A 12,463-nucleotide genomic window follows, 5' to 3' on the forward strand; every position below is an offset into this window, starting at 1 on the left:
GGTCTGTTTAGAGTTTAGACCCCTGATATTTCACAAAAGCTCCCCAAAAGGGATTCTAAAAAACTGTAAAAAAAAAATAAATAAAATAATAGAAAAAAATATTGTAAATTTAAAAAAATAAAATTGCAAAAAATAAAAAGAAACTGCTGACACGAATTACTGCCCCAATGACAAAAAAAAAAAATATATATATATATATATATATATATACTATATGTATATATATATATATATATATATATATATACACACACATACAAAACGTGTGCGTTTGAGATTTGGGGTGCACACCCTAATGAATAGGATGTGCACACCTATGCACAACATAGGAAATACTTCCTAACAGGTAAGTAATGTAAATAAAGCTTTTTTTATTAAAACTTCAAAACTTCCAAAAAACTTCAGCAATTGTTTTTGATATGCAGTGATTAAGCAAAATAGACACAGCCAAATAAAAGCTGGTCACACTACATAGAGATTGGTATTATTCTGTTTTAAGAGTATGTCTATGGGAATGTTTGACCTGTGCAGGCCAAGTCAAGTTCCTCCACCCCAAACTCACCCATCCATGTCTTTATGGACCTTGCTTTATACGTTGGTCCAAATCATGGAGGGGGGATTATGGTGTTGGGTTGTTTTTCAGGGGTTGGGCTCGGCCCCTTATTTCCAGTGAAGGGAACTCTTAAGGCGGCAGCATGCCAAGACATTTTGGACAATTTCATGCTTCTAACTTTGTGGGAAGAGTTTGGGGATGGCCCCTTCCTGTTCCAACATGACTGCACACCAGTGCACAAAGGTCCATAAAGACATGGATGAGAGAGTTTAGGGTGGAGGAACTTGACTGGCCTACACAGAGTCCTGACCTCAATCTGTTAGACCACCTTTGGGATGAATAAGAGTAGAGAATGCAAGCCAGGCCTTCTCATCCATCATCAGTGCCTGACATCACAAATGCGTTTCTAGAAGAATGGTCAAACATTCCCATAGACCAGGGTTGTCCAAACTATGGCCCTCCAGCTGTTCAGGAACTACAATTCCCATCATGCCTAGCTATGTCTGTGAATGTCAGAAGTTTACAATGCCTCATGGGACATATAGTTCCGCAACAGCTGGGGAGCCATAGTTTGGACACCCCTGCCATAGACACACTAATAAACCTTGTGGACATAACCAAAAAGGTCCTGGCACTGATCCTCCAGACAACCTCCTATAGGATTCTAGTAGTCAACATCCACAACAGTGTGGTGGTGGAGGCAATATACTCATATCTCTGCATCTATGTATTTTCATCATACTGTTTATTTATTTAATTGTAGGTGGTCTTCTCTATCTGTGAGGTCACTGTGGGGTTCCCTTCCCCAGCTCTTTTCTTGTCCCCATGATATGTTTTAGTTCCCAAGGTTTTTTTGCTTTTTGCTCCGTCCACTCCCCACCCTTCTCGTTGGCTTTAAATAGCTTCAGGTTGCTGTCTCCCGTGACTTGACAAAGCACATGCGCGCAAAACATGTAGTCACGGCAACCTGAAGCTTGAGTTCCACGCCCGTTTGTTTCCATCCAGCCCCAGTTTCTTGCTCCTTGTGACGCTGCGAGGTAGGAGGATCCTGGAAGCGACGTGAGGTCCGACGCCTGTCTGTGTGTTACGGCCGACACACGCACTGTGCGGTCTCCCTCTTCCATCCATGAGATCTTCCGGATCCCACTCCTGTTCCTCTTCTGGACTCTGAACGTTGCCATCTTATCAGTCAGAGCGGGACCCCCACAGTGTCCTCACGCGATGCCGAGGACACCATGACCGGTTGGTGTTTTTATTGTACTTTACAAATAAACCTTCCCATTATTACAGGGAAGTGGGGCCCCTGGGCAACTGCCCAGCGTGCCCATACGGTAAGGCGACCCTATATATATATACAGTATATATATATATATATATATATACTCACTGGCCACTTTATTAGCTACACCTTACTAATACCGGGTTGGACCCCCTTTTGCCTTCAGAAATGCCTTCATTCTTCGTGGCATAGATTCAACAAGGTGTTGGAAACATTCCTCAAGGATTTTGCTCCGTAGTGACATGATAGCATCACGCAGTTGCTGCAGATTTATCTGCTGCACATCCATGATGCCAATCTTCCGTTCCACCACATCCCAAAGGTGCTCTATTGGATGAGATGTGGTGACTGTGGAGGCAATTGGAGTGCAGTGATCTCATTGTCATGAAGAAACCAGTGGTGAGATGATTTGAGCTTTGTGACATGGTGAATTATCCTGCTGGAAGGAGCCATCAGAAGATGGGGACACTGTAGTCATAAAGGGATGGACATGGTCAGCAACAGTAGCGGAACTATCAGGGTCGCAGCGGTCACGCTTGCGACCGGGCCCTGGAGTTCCGCTACCTGAGGGGGGCCCGCCAGCCCCCGTTCTCTTACTGCGGCCGCGGCGTGAGGGGGCCCGTGTGTCCACCTGACTGTTCCGTGTTCGCTAGTGGCTGTCTGGCTGAGACTGAGAGACGATCGTTGTGCGGGCGGGGGGGGGGGGGCGGCGGTAGAGACGTGTCTAAAGCGGCCAGGTAAAGCTGCAATCTGCTGCTGTGCTGCCTGCACCGCCCCCAGCCCTGCCGATCCTCCAATCAGAGCTGATGCAGTGAGGCAGTGACACCAATAGAGTGCAGGGGGAGGAGGAGTTCGAGTGCGAAGAGACTACATGCTGTGCCTGCTAGAAGAAGTGTGCCTGCCTGGCTGGAGTTGCTGAGTGACTGAGGGGGAAGCTGACTAACCGACTCGACTGCTAAGTGCTAATTGTAAGTGAACTAACTTGCCTTTTTGATCCCAAACTCCACCCTTGTTGCTGGCTTGCTGCAATGCTGCCTCTTAATGATCCCAGACCCATGCCTGGCACAGAACAGATCTCATCCCTATCTACAACAGAGGTGTTGGGGGGTGTAGGGATGAGATCTGTGGTGGTGGGGGGATGGGATCAGTAAGACAGAGGTGGTGGGGGAGGATGACACCACATCCCACCCCTCCTCCACCCCCCCCCCCCACCATTGCCCCCACTGATCCCTCTCCACTATCACCTCTTCACCACCGCCATTGATCCCACCCCCCTCCCAACTATCACCCCCCCTCACCACCGCCATTGATCCCACCCCCTTCACCATTGCCGCCACTAATCTCACCCCCCCTTCACCACCATCACCACCATCACCACCTCTGATCACACCCCCCTCCCCACCACCGCCGCCACTGATCACCCCCCCCTCCCCACCACGGCGCCGCCACTGATCACACCCCCCTCCCCACCACGGGGGGGGCCCTTCATGATTTCTTGCACCGGGGCCCTGAGAAATCTAGTTACGCCCCTGGTCAGCAACAATACTCAGGAAGGCCGTGGTGTTTAAACGATGCTCAATTGATACTAAGGGGCCCAAAGTGTGCCAAAAAAATATCCCCCAACACCATTCCACCACCACCAGCCTGAACCGTTGATACAAGGCAGGATAAATCCATGCTTTCATGTTGTTTACGCCAAATTCTGACCCTACCATCTGAATGTCGCAACTGAAATCAAGAATCATGAGACCAGGCAACTGACAGGAGTGGAACCCAGTGTGGTCTTCTGCTGCTGTAGCCTATCTGCTTCAAGGTTCGATGTGTTATGCATTCAGAGATGTTATTCTGCATGCCTTGGTTGTAGCAAGTGGTTATTTGAGATACTGTTGCCATTCCATCATCTGGCCATTTTGCTCTGACATCAACAAGGCATTTTTATCCACACAAAAGCTGCTCACTAGATATTTTACCTTTTTTGGACCATTCTCTTTAAACCCAAGAAATGGTTGTGCGAGCAGAAGTTTTTTAAATACTCAGACCAGCCAGTCTGGCACCAACAAGCATGCCACCCACGTTCAAGGTCACCTAAATTCCTTTTTTTCCCCATTCTGAGGCTCGATTTGAACTCCAGCAAGTCATCTTTATAACATCTAGATGCCTTAAATTCATTGAGTTGCTGCCTTGCAATTGACTGATTAGCAATTTGTATTACCAAGCAATTGAAGAGATGTACCTAATAGAGTGGCTGGTGAGTGCAAATAAATAAATAAATATATAGATATATAGAAAGATAGATAGATAGATAGATAGATAGATAGATAGATAGATAGATAGATAGATAGATAGATAGATAGATAGATAGATAGATAGATAGATAGATAGATAGATAGATAGATAGATAGATAGATAGATAGATAGATAGATAGATAGATAGATAGATAGATAGATAGATAGATAGATAGATAGATAGATAGAGGGGGCTTAGATTGTCAGCTCCTCAAGGGCAGAGACTAATGCTAATGTACAATACGTAAAAGCGCTGCAAGCAATGTCGGTGCGTTATAATTACGCGTAACAGATAAATATTCTGTACTAGGGACATGTAGCTTTTAACCACTTCTGGACCGGAAGGATTTGCCCCCTTAATGACCAGGCCCTATTTTGCGATTCGGCACAATAGCGCGGTCGTGCGACGCTGTACTCAAATAAAAGTGGTATTTGATCACCTGTGCGATTTCTATTTTTTGCGCTATAAACAAAAAAAGAGCGACAATTCTGAAAAAAAAAAAAAAAACAATATTTTTCACATTTTGCTATATAACATTCTTAAAAAAAATTTAAAAATCTACATTTTTTAACATTTTAGGCCAATTTGTTTTCTGCTACATATTTTTGGCAAACAAAATCACAATAAGCGTATTTTCACTGGTTTGTGCAAAAGTTATCACGTTTACTAACTACGGGAAAGATTTATGTCATTTTTATTTTTTATTTTTTTTTAACTAGTAATGGCGGCGATTTGCGATTTTTAGCGGGACTGCGAAAATGCGGTGGACAGATTGGATGCCTACCTGACATTTTTGACACTTTTGGGGGGACCAGTGACATTACTACAGTAATCAGTGCTAAAAATATGCACTGTTACTGTAATAATGACACTGGCAGGGAAGGGGTTAACATTGTGGGTGATCAAGGGGTTAAATGTGAGCCTAGGGGAGTGATTCTAACTGTGGGGGGGGGCGTGGCTTGTGAAATGATCATAGAGACATGTGATCCTATATAGAAGGATCACAGGGGCTCTATGATCATTTTAGGGAGAAGAATGGTCAGATGTGTTTACAACAGCCGACCGTTCTTCTCTCTCAGCGGGGAACGATCACGGGTGTCAGGCGGCAATCGGAGTCGCCTGACCCGTGCATCGGCTTCCCCGCTGCTGAGTGGGGGTGGGAGTGCACGCGACCGACGTAGGTCTATGTTGGGTATATAGAGGGGTAGGTAATTGGCGCTGCCCAATGGGGATAGTGTAATGGCGTCAATCTATTAGCTGTCACAAATAAATAGATAATGCATAAATAACTTAAAAAATATCTTAAAAAATATAAATATATCAAATCCAAAAAGCATTAATAACCACGATTCAAGTAGATAAATGTAAGGTTTAGTCACCTTATATTTATCTATTTGAATCGTGGTTATTAATGCTTTGTGGATTTGATATATTTATATTTTTTAAGATATTTTTTAAGTTATTTATGCATTATCTATTTATTTGTGACATCTAATAGATTGACGCCATTACACTATCCCTATTGGGCAGCGCCAATTCCCTACCCCTCTATATACCCATTATTCAGATATAGCGTTTGCTATATTTTAGGGAGGCCGCAGCCCCTTCACCCCTTTACATCTCCATAGCGCAGGATTTTTTCTTTTACATAGGTCTATGTTGGTTCGCGCAGGAGAGCCACCCTGCCGCAGTAAAAAGGCGGCGGGTGGTCGGCAACAGGTTAAGTAGTGGAATGAATACATTTGACAAACCATGAAAATATGCTAATTGGTAATGATTTTAATTCACAATATATCCTACAGTTTATTATTTACAATATTCAGACGTGCATCTTTCTCTTTAATTCAGATGGACCCAGTGCTGTATTTTGGCCTAGGCCAACAAGGCCCAGGCCTAGGGCGGCACTTTGCAGGGGGGGCAGCAAAAAAGCCGCCCCCTCCACCTGAGACTCTATTAGCCACTGGTTGCTAGAGCCACCTCCCTAATTCCCCCCTCTCTCACACCCCCCTCTCTCTCGCTCTCATCCCCCCTCTCTCTCACCCCCTCTCTCTCTCTTACCCCTCCTCCCTCTCTCTCTCACCCCCTCCTCTCTCTCACCCCTCCTCTCTCTCTCTCTCATCCACCCTCTCTCTCTCCCCACCCCCCTCTCTCACCCCCTCTCTCTCACCCCCTCTTTCTCTCTCCTTCCCTCCTCAGCCACCCCCCTCTCTCTCTCCTTCACCCACCCCCCCTCTCATGAGATCTCAGGGGTTAATGCTGGGACATGTAGTCCTTCAATTTTGGAGGGAGCCACATCAGTTCAAAAAGAAGGAGTGGGGCAAATTTACATAGTAGGGGGAGGGGGGGGGCACCCAATTTTAGTCTTGCCTAGGGCAGCACAAAACCAAAATACACCACTGGATGGACCTGCATCGAAATATTCAGACAAATTCAACATTTTCACTGATACAGATAATTTAATGATCACTAATGCCATTAAAAGTAGAGGGGTTAAATATTAAAAAGCACAACAGGATGGAAGACATAGCTGCACACATCCTCCTAAAGCCTTAACGATAATTCATTCTAAGAAGCGAAGAGCCATATCAAGAGTGTCAGGCAAAGCAGGTGTATCCTCTGCTTTTTATTGTGGAAATATTCTGCCTCCTACAGGACCGTTTTATTTTTTTTTTACTTTTTATTTTACCAATAATAATTGTTTGATATCAAGTTTTGTGCTGGCTTCATCTCAGCTATTTGCGGCTGTGCATACTGCTGGCACAGAAATAAGTGGCTGAATCTTCACTGGTTGATGTGTTCTTCGTTAGTATGGCATGTGTAGCATTTTGTCGCACCATTTTCCACGACTTCTTGAACTTGTCCTCCTCTGTAGCATCTCCGGCAGCGAGCGACGTGGCCATGAGCTCCAACCCCTTCCCCTGTTTCTGCTGGTACCAGAACATATTGTAGGTGCCGGATGTGTCACTTTGTTCGCATTCGAGACTGATGCGTGTCCCCACTTGGACTTTAATGAACTCTTCCGACTGAGTGATGGTCACCTGAGACAGACCTAGAAAAAAAAAAGTTGATAAAGTAAATGGAATGTTCTTTGACAGTTGTAAGGTGTCCCTGTTTATATCTGTAGGTCATACTAACCCCCTATTCACAGCATGCACATTGCACTAACTAATCCCCTCTACTATGAATAGAGATATGTTCTTACATGGGAGAAAGTTAGACATGAAAAGCACTAAAATTGGTCTTATGGTCTTCTTGTCCATACTGGGATTTCTTCTGAATGCAAACTCAGAAATGATGCTCTAAAGCTCTTTGAATTGTTCTAATGTAGATTATAAGCCCCTCCCTCTGTATTTCATGCTTTTTCTCTCTTTTTCTGCTCCTCACACCTTTTGCTTTCTTCTCTTCTCTTCTCTTCTCTTCTCTTCTCTTCTCTTCTCTTCTCTTCTCTTCTCTTCTCTTCTCTTCTCTTCTCTTCTCTTCTCTTTTCTTTTCTTTTCTTTTCTTTTCTTTTCTTTTCTTTTCTTTTCTTTTCTTTTCTTTTCTTTTCTTTTCTTTTCTTTTCTTTTCTTTTCTTTTCTTTTCTTTTCTTTTCTTTTCTTTTCTATTCTATTTTCTCTTATTTCCCTGCCCATCTCATTCCTTCTCTGTCTACTTATCTCCCACCCTTTTCCTTTATTTTCTGTCCTGCAATTGATCAATTCAACCATCAACACTCAGAAGGGATGTGTTGGAGCTGGAAAGAGTCCAGAGAAGGACAACTAAACTGATTAGGGGATTGGAAGGCCTTAATTATGAAGAGCGTCTGCAATCGCTTGATTTATTCTCCCTGGAGAAGAGACGCCTGAGAGGGGACATGATAGCAATTTATAAATATCTAAACGGGGATCTCAGCTTAGAAAAAAAGCTGTTCAGTCGAAGGGATTGCATGAGGACTCGAGGGCATACAAAGCGATTAGAGGAGAAGTGTTTTAACCTCAGGCAACGTGGGGGGTTCTTTACTGTTAGGGCTACAAGATTGTGGAATTCTCTACCACAAGAGGTGGTTGCTGCGGGAAGTATGGTGGCTTACAAAAGACTCTTAGACGTACATCTCAAGGATCAGAACATTCAGGGGTATGAGAGATGATTACGGCCACACACACACCTACACAGGTTGAACTGGATGGACTGTTGTCTTTATTCAACCTCTCCTACTATGTAACTATTTAACTATGTAACTATGTAACACTGATTATGTTGATGAAAGAATCCCTCCCATGATGCTATGTGTTCTCCTGACAGGTGTGTGTGTGTGTGTGTGTGGGGGGGGGGGCACAGGGAGCTATTCTTGCTGGGAGAACACAGTGGTTATTGCATACTGCAAAGGGTGTTGTACCAATGTTTATTGATCAATCAACTTGGGTACAATCAGCCTGGCCATACATGGTTCAATTCTTGGCTGGTCCCTGCTTAACTGGCTGAGATTCGAACTGTCTATAGCCGTCTTTACTCTCTAAGGCTGGCCATACATTATACAATTTTCTTACAATTTTCTGTACAATTTTCTTGAAATTTACCTTCAACTATGTAGTAAAAAAGGCCTGCCTAATTGGATACAAGTGAAAGTGTTGTGTAGCTTTGACCTCATTTTATGTGGCTGGTGGTAAATCTAACAGAAAATTGCACAAGAAAATTGAACATGTATGGCCAGCCTTATTCTCTCCCTCTCTGTTTACTTTACTTAAAGTGGGTTGTAAAGTCGGAAGGTTTTTTTTATCTTAATACATTCTTTGCATGAAAAGCCTTCTGTGTGCAATAGCCCCCCTCAGCCCCTCTATTACTTACCTGAGCCCCCTCTCTATCCAGCGATGTCCATGAGTGCCTCAGCCGTCTGGGACTCTCTCTCCTGATTGGCTGAGACACAGCAGCGGTGTCATTGGCTCCCACTGCTGTCAACCAAACTCGGTTAGCCAATCAGGAGAGAGAGGGGGCAGGGCTGAAAGGGCACAGGGAGCTGCAACTCGGGTCGTGTGCCCCCATAGCAAGCTGCTTGCTGTGGGGGCACTTAACGGGAGGGAGGGGCCAGGAGCTCCAGCCAGGGACCCAAGAAGGGGAGGATCTGGGCTGCTTTGTGCAAAACCATTTCACAGAGCAGGTAAGAATAACATCTCTCTCTCTCTCTCTCTCTCTCCCCCTCTCCCTCTCCCTCTCCCTCTCCCTCTCTCTCTCTCTCTCTCTCCCCCCCCCCCCCCAGAGTAGATCTTAAAGTGAAACTTTTCTTTGACCGTGCAAGGCATGACAAAAGGTTTACTTACAAGTCAGCCTCTGCTGCTACTTATACCCATCTTCTCTCCACTAATCCACCACTCTGTCTGCCCATGGGAACAATGTAAAGAAGCCCTAAGCTAGTCTGTTCAGAGTTTACACAAGGCTAAGAACTCCCTCATGTGACTGCACTCATTGGAGGAAGAGTGACTCACATGCCCCCCCCCCCCCCCATACTCTAAAGATCTGGGCTTTTTTTTTTTTTTTTTTCCTTCATGGCAGCAGAATGGAGCAGTGGGAAGGAAGAACATTATCTGTGGAAGGGTGGGGTATTTAAAGTGTTACTAAACCCACAACAGTAAAATCAGTCTGTATTTGCAGTAAAGCATGCTTGTTATACTCACTTTGGAACCTAAGGGGTTCATCCTTTGCATTGTGTAAAAAGGTGGTTTGATTATGTTTTCTCTGATCCTCCCCTTCTTCTACTGTCCCCAATCAAACTCCTGATAGACCAAAGGCTAGGGGACAAGCTACACATGCTCAGTAAGGTGTGTATCGCTACAGAGTTTTTTTTTTTTTTTTTCCTTGGGACGGTGCATGTGATCGTCATAGGGCCAATTAGCATTGTCCAGACAGAGGGTCAGGGGTCCTGCAGCCTTTTAGGACAGTCAGAAAAGAATGAAAACTTCTCCTACAAGCTTTAACCAGACACTGTTAGAAATCACAAGACTGCTATATACTGCTGATGGGAAAAGGTATTTAGCAGTTTTTATTTACTAAAATAATTGAATTTCCATGTTCTGTGGAAGACCAGATATAGAGAATGCAGGCTCCTGGGTTTAGTGACACTTTAAGTGAACCAGCCACTTTGCTTTAAATGTGTAATGTAAACCTTTTGGGGCTTGCTATTTTCAAACTTCTTCTGAAGATGCTGGTTGTCTGACCTTATAATCAACTGAGATCATAAGATTTTAGCCAATGACCTGGAACAAGTATGCATATTAGGAAAGTCAAACATCCTTATCTGCATGCTTGTTCCAGGAAATGGACACAAAAGGCTCAAATTACTACCACAGGAGAAGAATTCCTTTCCTGTCTCATACCAGGACAGGTATTTTCAGCTGTGTCCAATGAGATTTGAATATTACAGTCACATGGCTAAAGCCGGCCATAAACGGTTCAGATCTCAGCTGGCTGAAAATCGAACCATGTATGGGCAGAGTGAATATACCAAGTAGATTGATCGATCAACTTGTGTACAACCAGCCTGCCTGATTGTGCATGTGATTATTGCTAGAGGCTGGTATAGCTGCTAGCAATAATCACTGTGTTCTCCCAGCAGGGGATTCCCCTGTCAACACCATCTGTGTTGTTGGGAGAATTTAGCAAATCTTCTAATTTGGAGGACAGAAATGTGTACTTGTATGGCCTGCTTAAACTAGAGATCCTTATCCGTGCATTAATGTTATTAAAGCTTTGTGAGTAGAGCCTAAATTATGTATACAGGAATTGCAAACCTGGCAGCCAGAAAACTAGCATTTGAAGAATAAGATGTACTAAAGTCAGCCTCCGTGTCCCTCTCAGAATAGGTTGCCCTTAGCATGATGTTTCCAAGATGTGCTAAAACAAAGCTAAAGATTTAGGAGCAGTATTAGTCAAGTTGGGAAGCATAGAAAGACCATAACTCTGGCCCTTAACGTCATCAAGGAGGCACAAATAATGTTTAGTAGTATATATGATGATAGGGATAGCACTTTTAGAGACTGGAGACAATTTAGAGCAGCTTTTCTCAACCAGGGTTCTGTGGAATCCCATGGTTTCATCATAAATTGCCAGAGGAAGATGCAGAGATTCCTTAAGGAATGGGAAATGATGGCTCCCAGATAAGTAACCACAGACACCAATGATCATTTTATCTATCTATAAGGTGAAAAATGTTCTTAACCACTTAAGCCCCGGAAGATTTTACCCCCTTCCTGACCAGGGCCTATTTTGCAATTTGGCACTGCGTGACTTTAACGGACAATTGCGCGGTCGTGCGACGCTGTACCTAAACGAATTTGACGTCCTTTTTTTCCCACAAACAGAGCTTTCTTTTGGTGGTATTTGATCACCTGTGCGATTTTTTTGATCATGTGCTATAAACAAAAAAAGAGCGTAAATTTTGCAAAAATAACAATATTTTTCACATTTTTTTATATGAAATTCCCCCCCAAAAAAAATGTAAAAATCAAAATTTTTTAACATTTTCGGCCACTTTGTTTTATGCTACATATGTTTGGTAAAAAAAATTGCAAAAAGCTTATTTTGATTGGTTTGCGCAAAAGTTATCGCATTTACTAACAAAGGGAAAGATTTTTGTCATTTTTGTTGTTTTTTTTTTAACGCGTAATGGCGGCGATCTGCGATTTTTTTTGTGGTACTGCGACATTGCGGCGGACAGATCGGACCCTTGACTGACATTTTTGACACTTTTGGGGTTACCAGTCACATTTCTACAGTAATCAGTGCTATACATATGCACTGTTACTGTAAAATTACACTGGCAGTGAAGGGGTTAACTTTTTTTGAGAGGGAGGGGTTAAGTGTGTCCCTAGGGGCGTGTTTCTAACTGTGATTGGCTGTGGCTTGAGGTGTAGGAACAATGATCAACGGTCCTACATAGTAGAACCGTATGATCACTATTCTTACACAGGGGAGAATGACAGGAGGCTTGTTTACATTAGCCGCCTGCCTTTCTCCCGCTGCACCGACGATCACCGAGTGACCGGCGGACATCGGGTCCGCCGGTCACACGCGCGGGGGGGCCCGTGACCACGCGGGAGCGCGCCTCCGGGGGAGCGCGCTTGCTCCCTAGACCCTCACAGGCTAGCGACGTAGTACTATGTCGCTCTGCCTGTGAGGGGCTGACTGCCGCAGTAAATAGTCGTGCGGCGGTCAGCAAGTGCTTAATGACCACAAATGTAAGGAGCATTCTACCTAATAACCATCACGTTAATGTACCATAAGTTGGCTGTAGATATAATAATAGGGGCTCCCTAAGACTGTAAATGTATTTCAATGGCTCTTCCATGTTAAAAAGGTTGAGAAAGTCTGTTCT

The sequence above is a fragment of the Pelophylax lessonae genome (genome assembly GCF_965119305.1).
Source record: "Pelophylax lessonae genome assembly, chromosome: 9".
NCBI classification, from domain to species: Eukaryota; Metazoa; Chordata; class Amphibia; order Anura; family Ranidae; genus Pelophylax; species Pelophylax lessonae.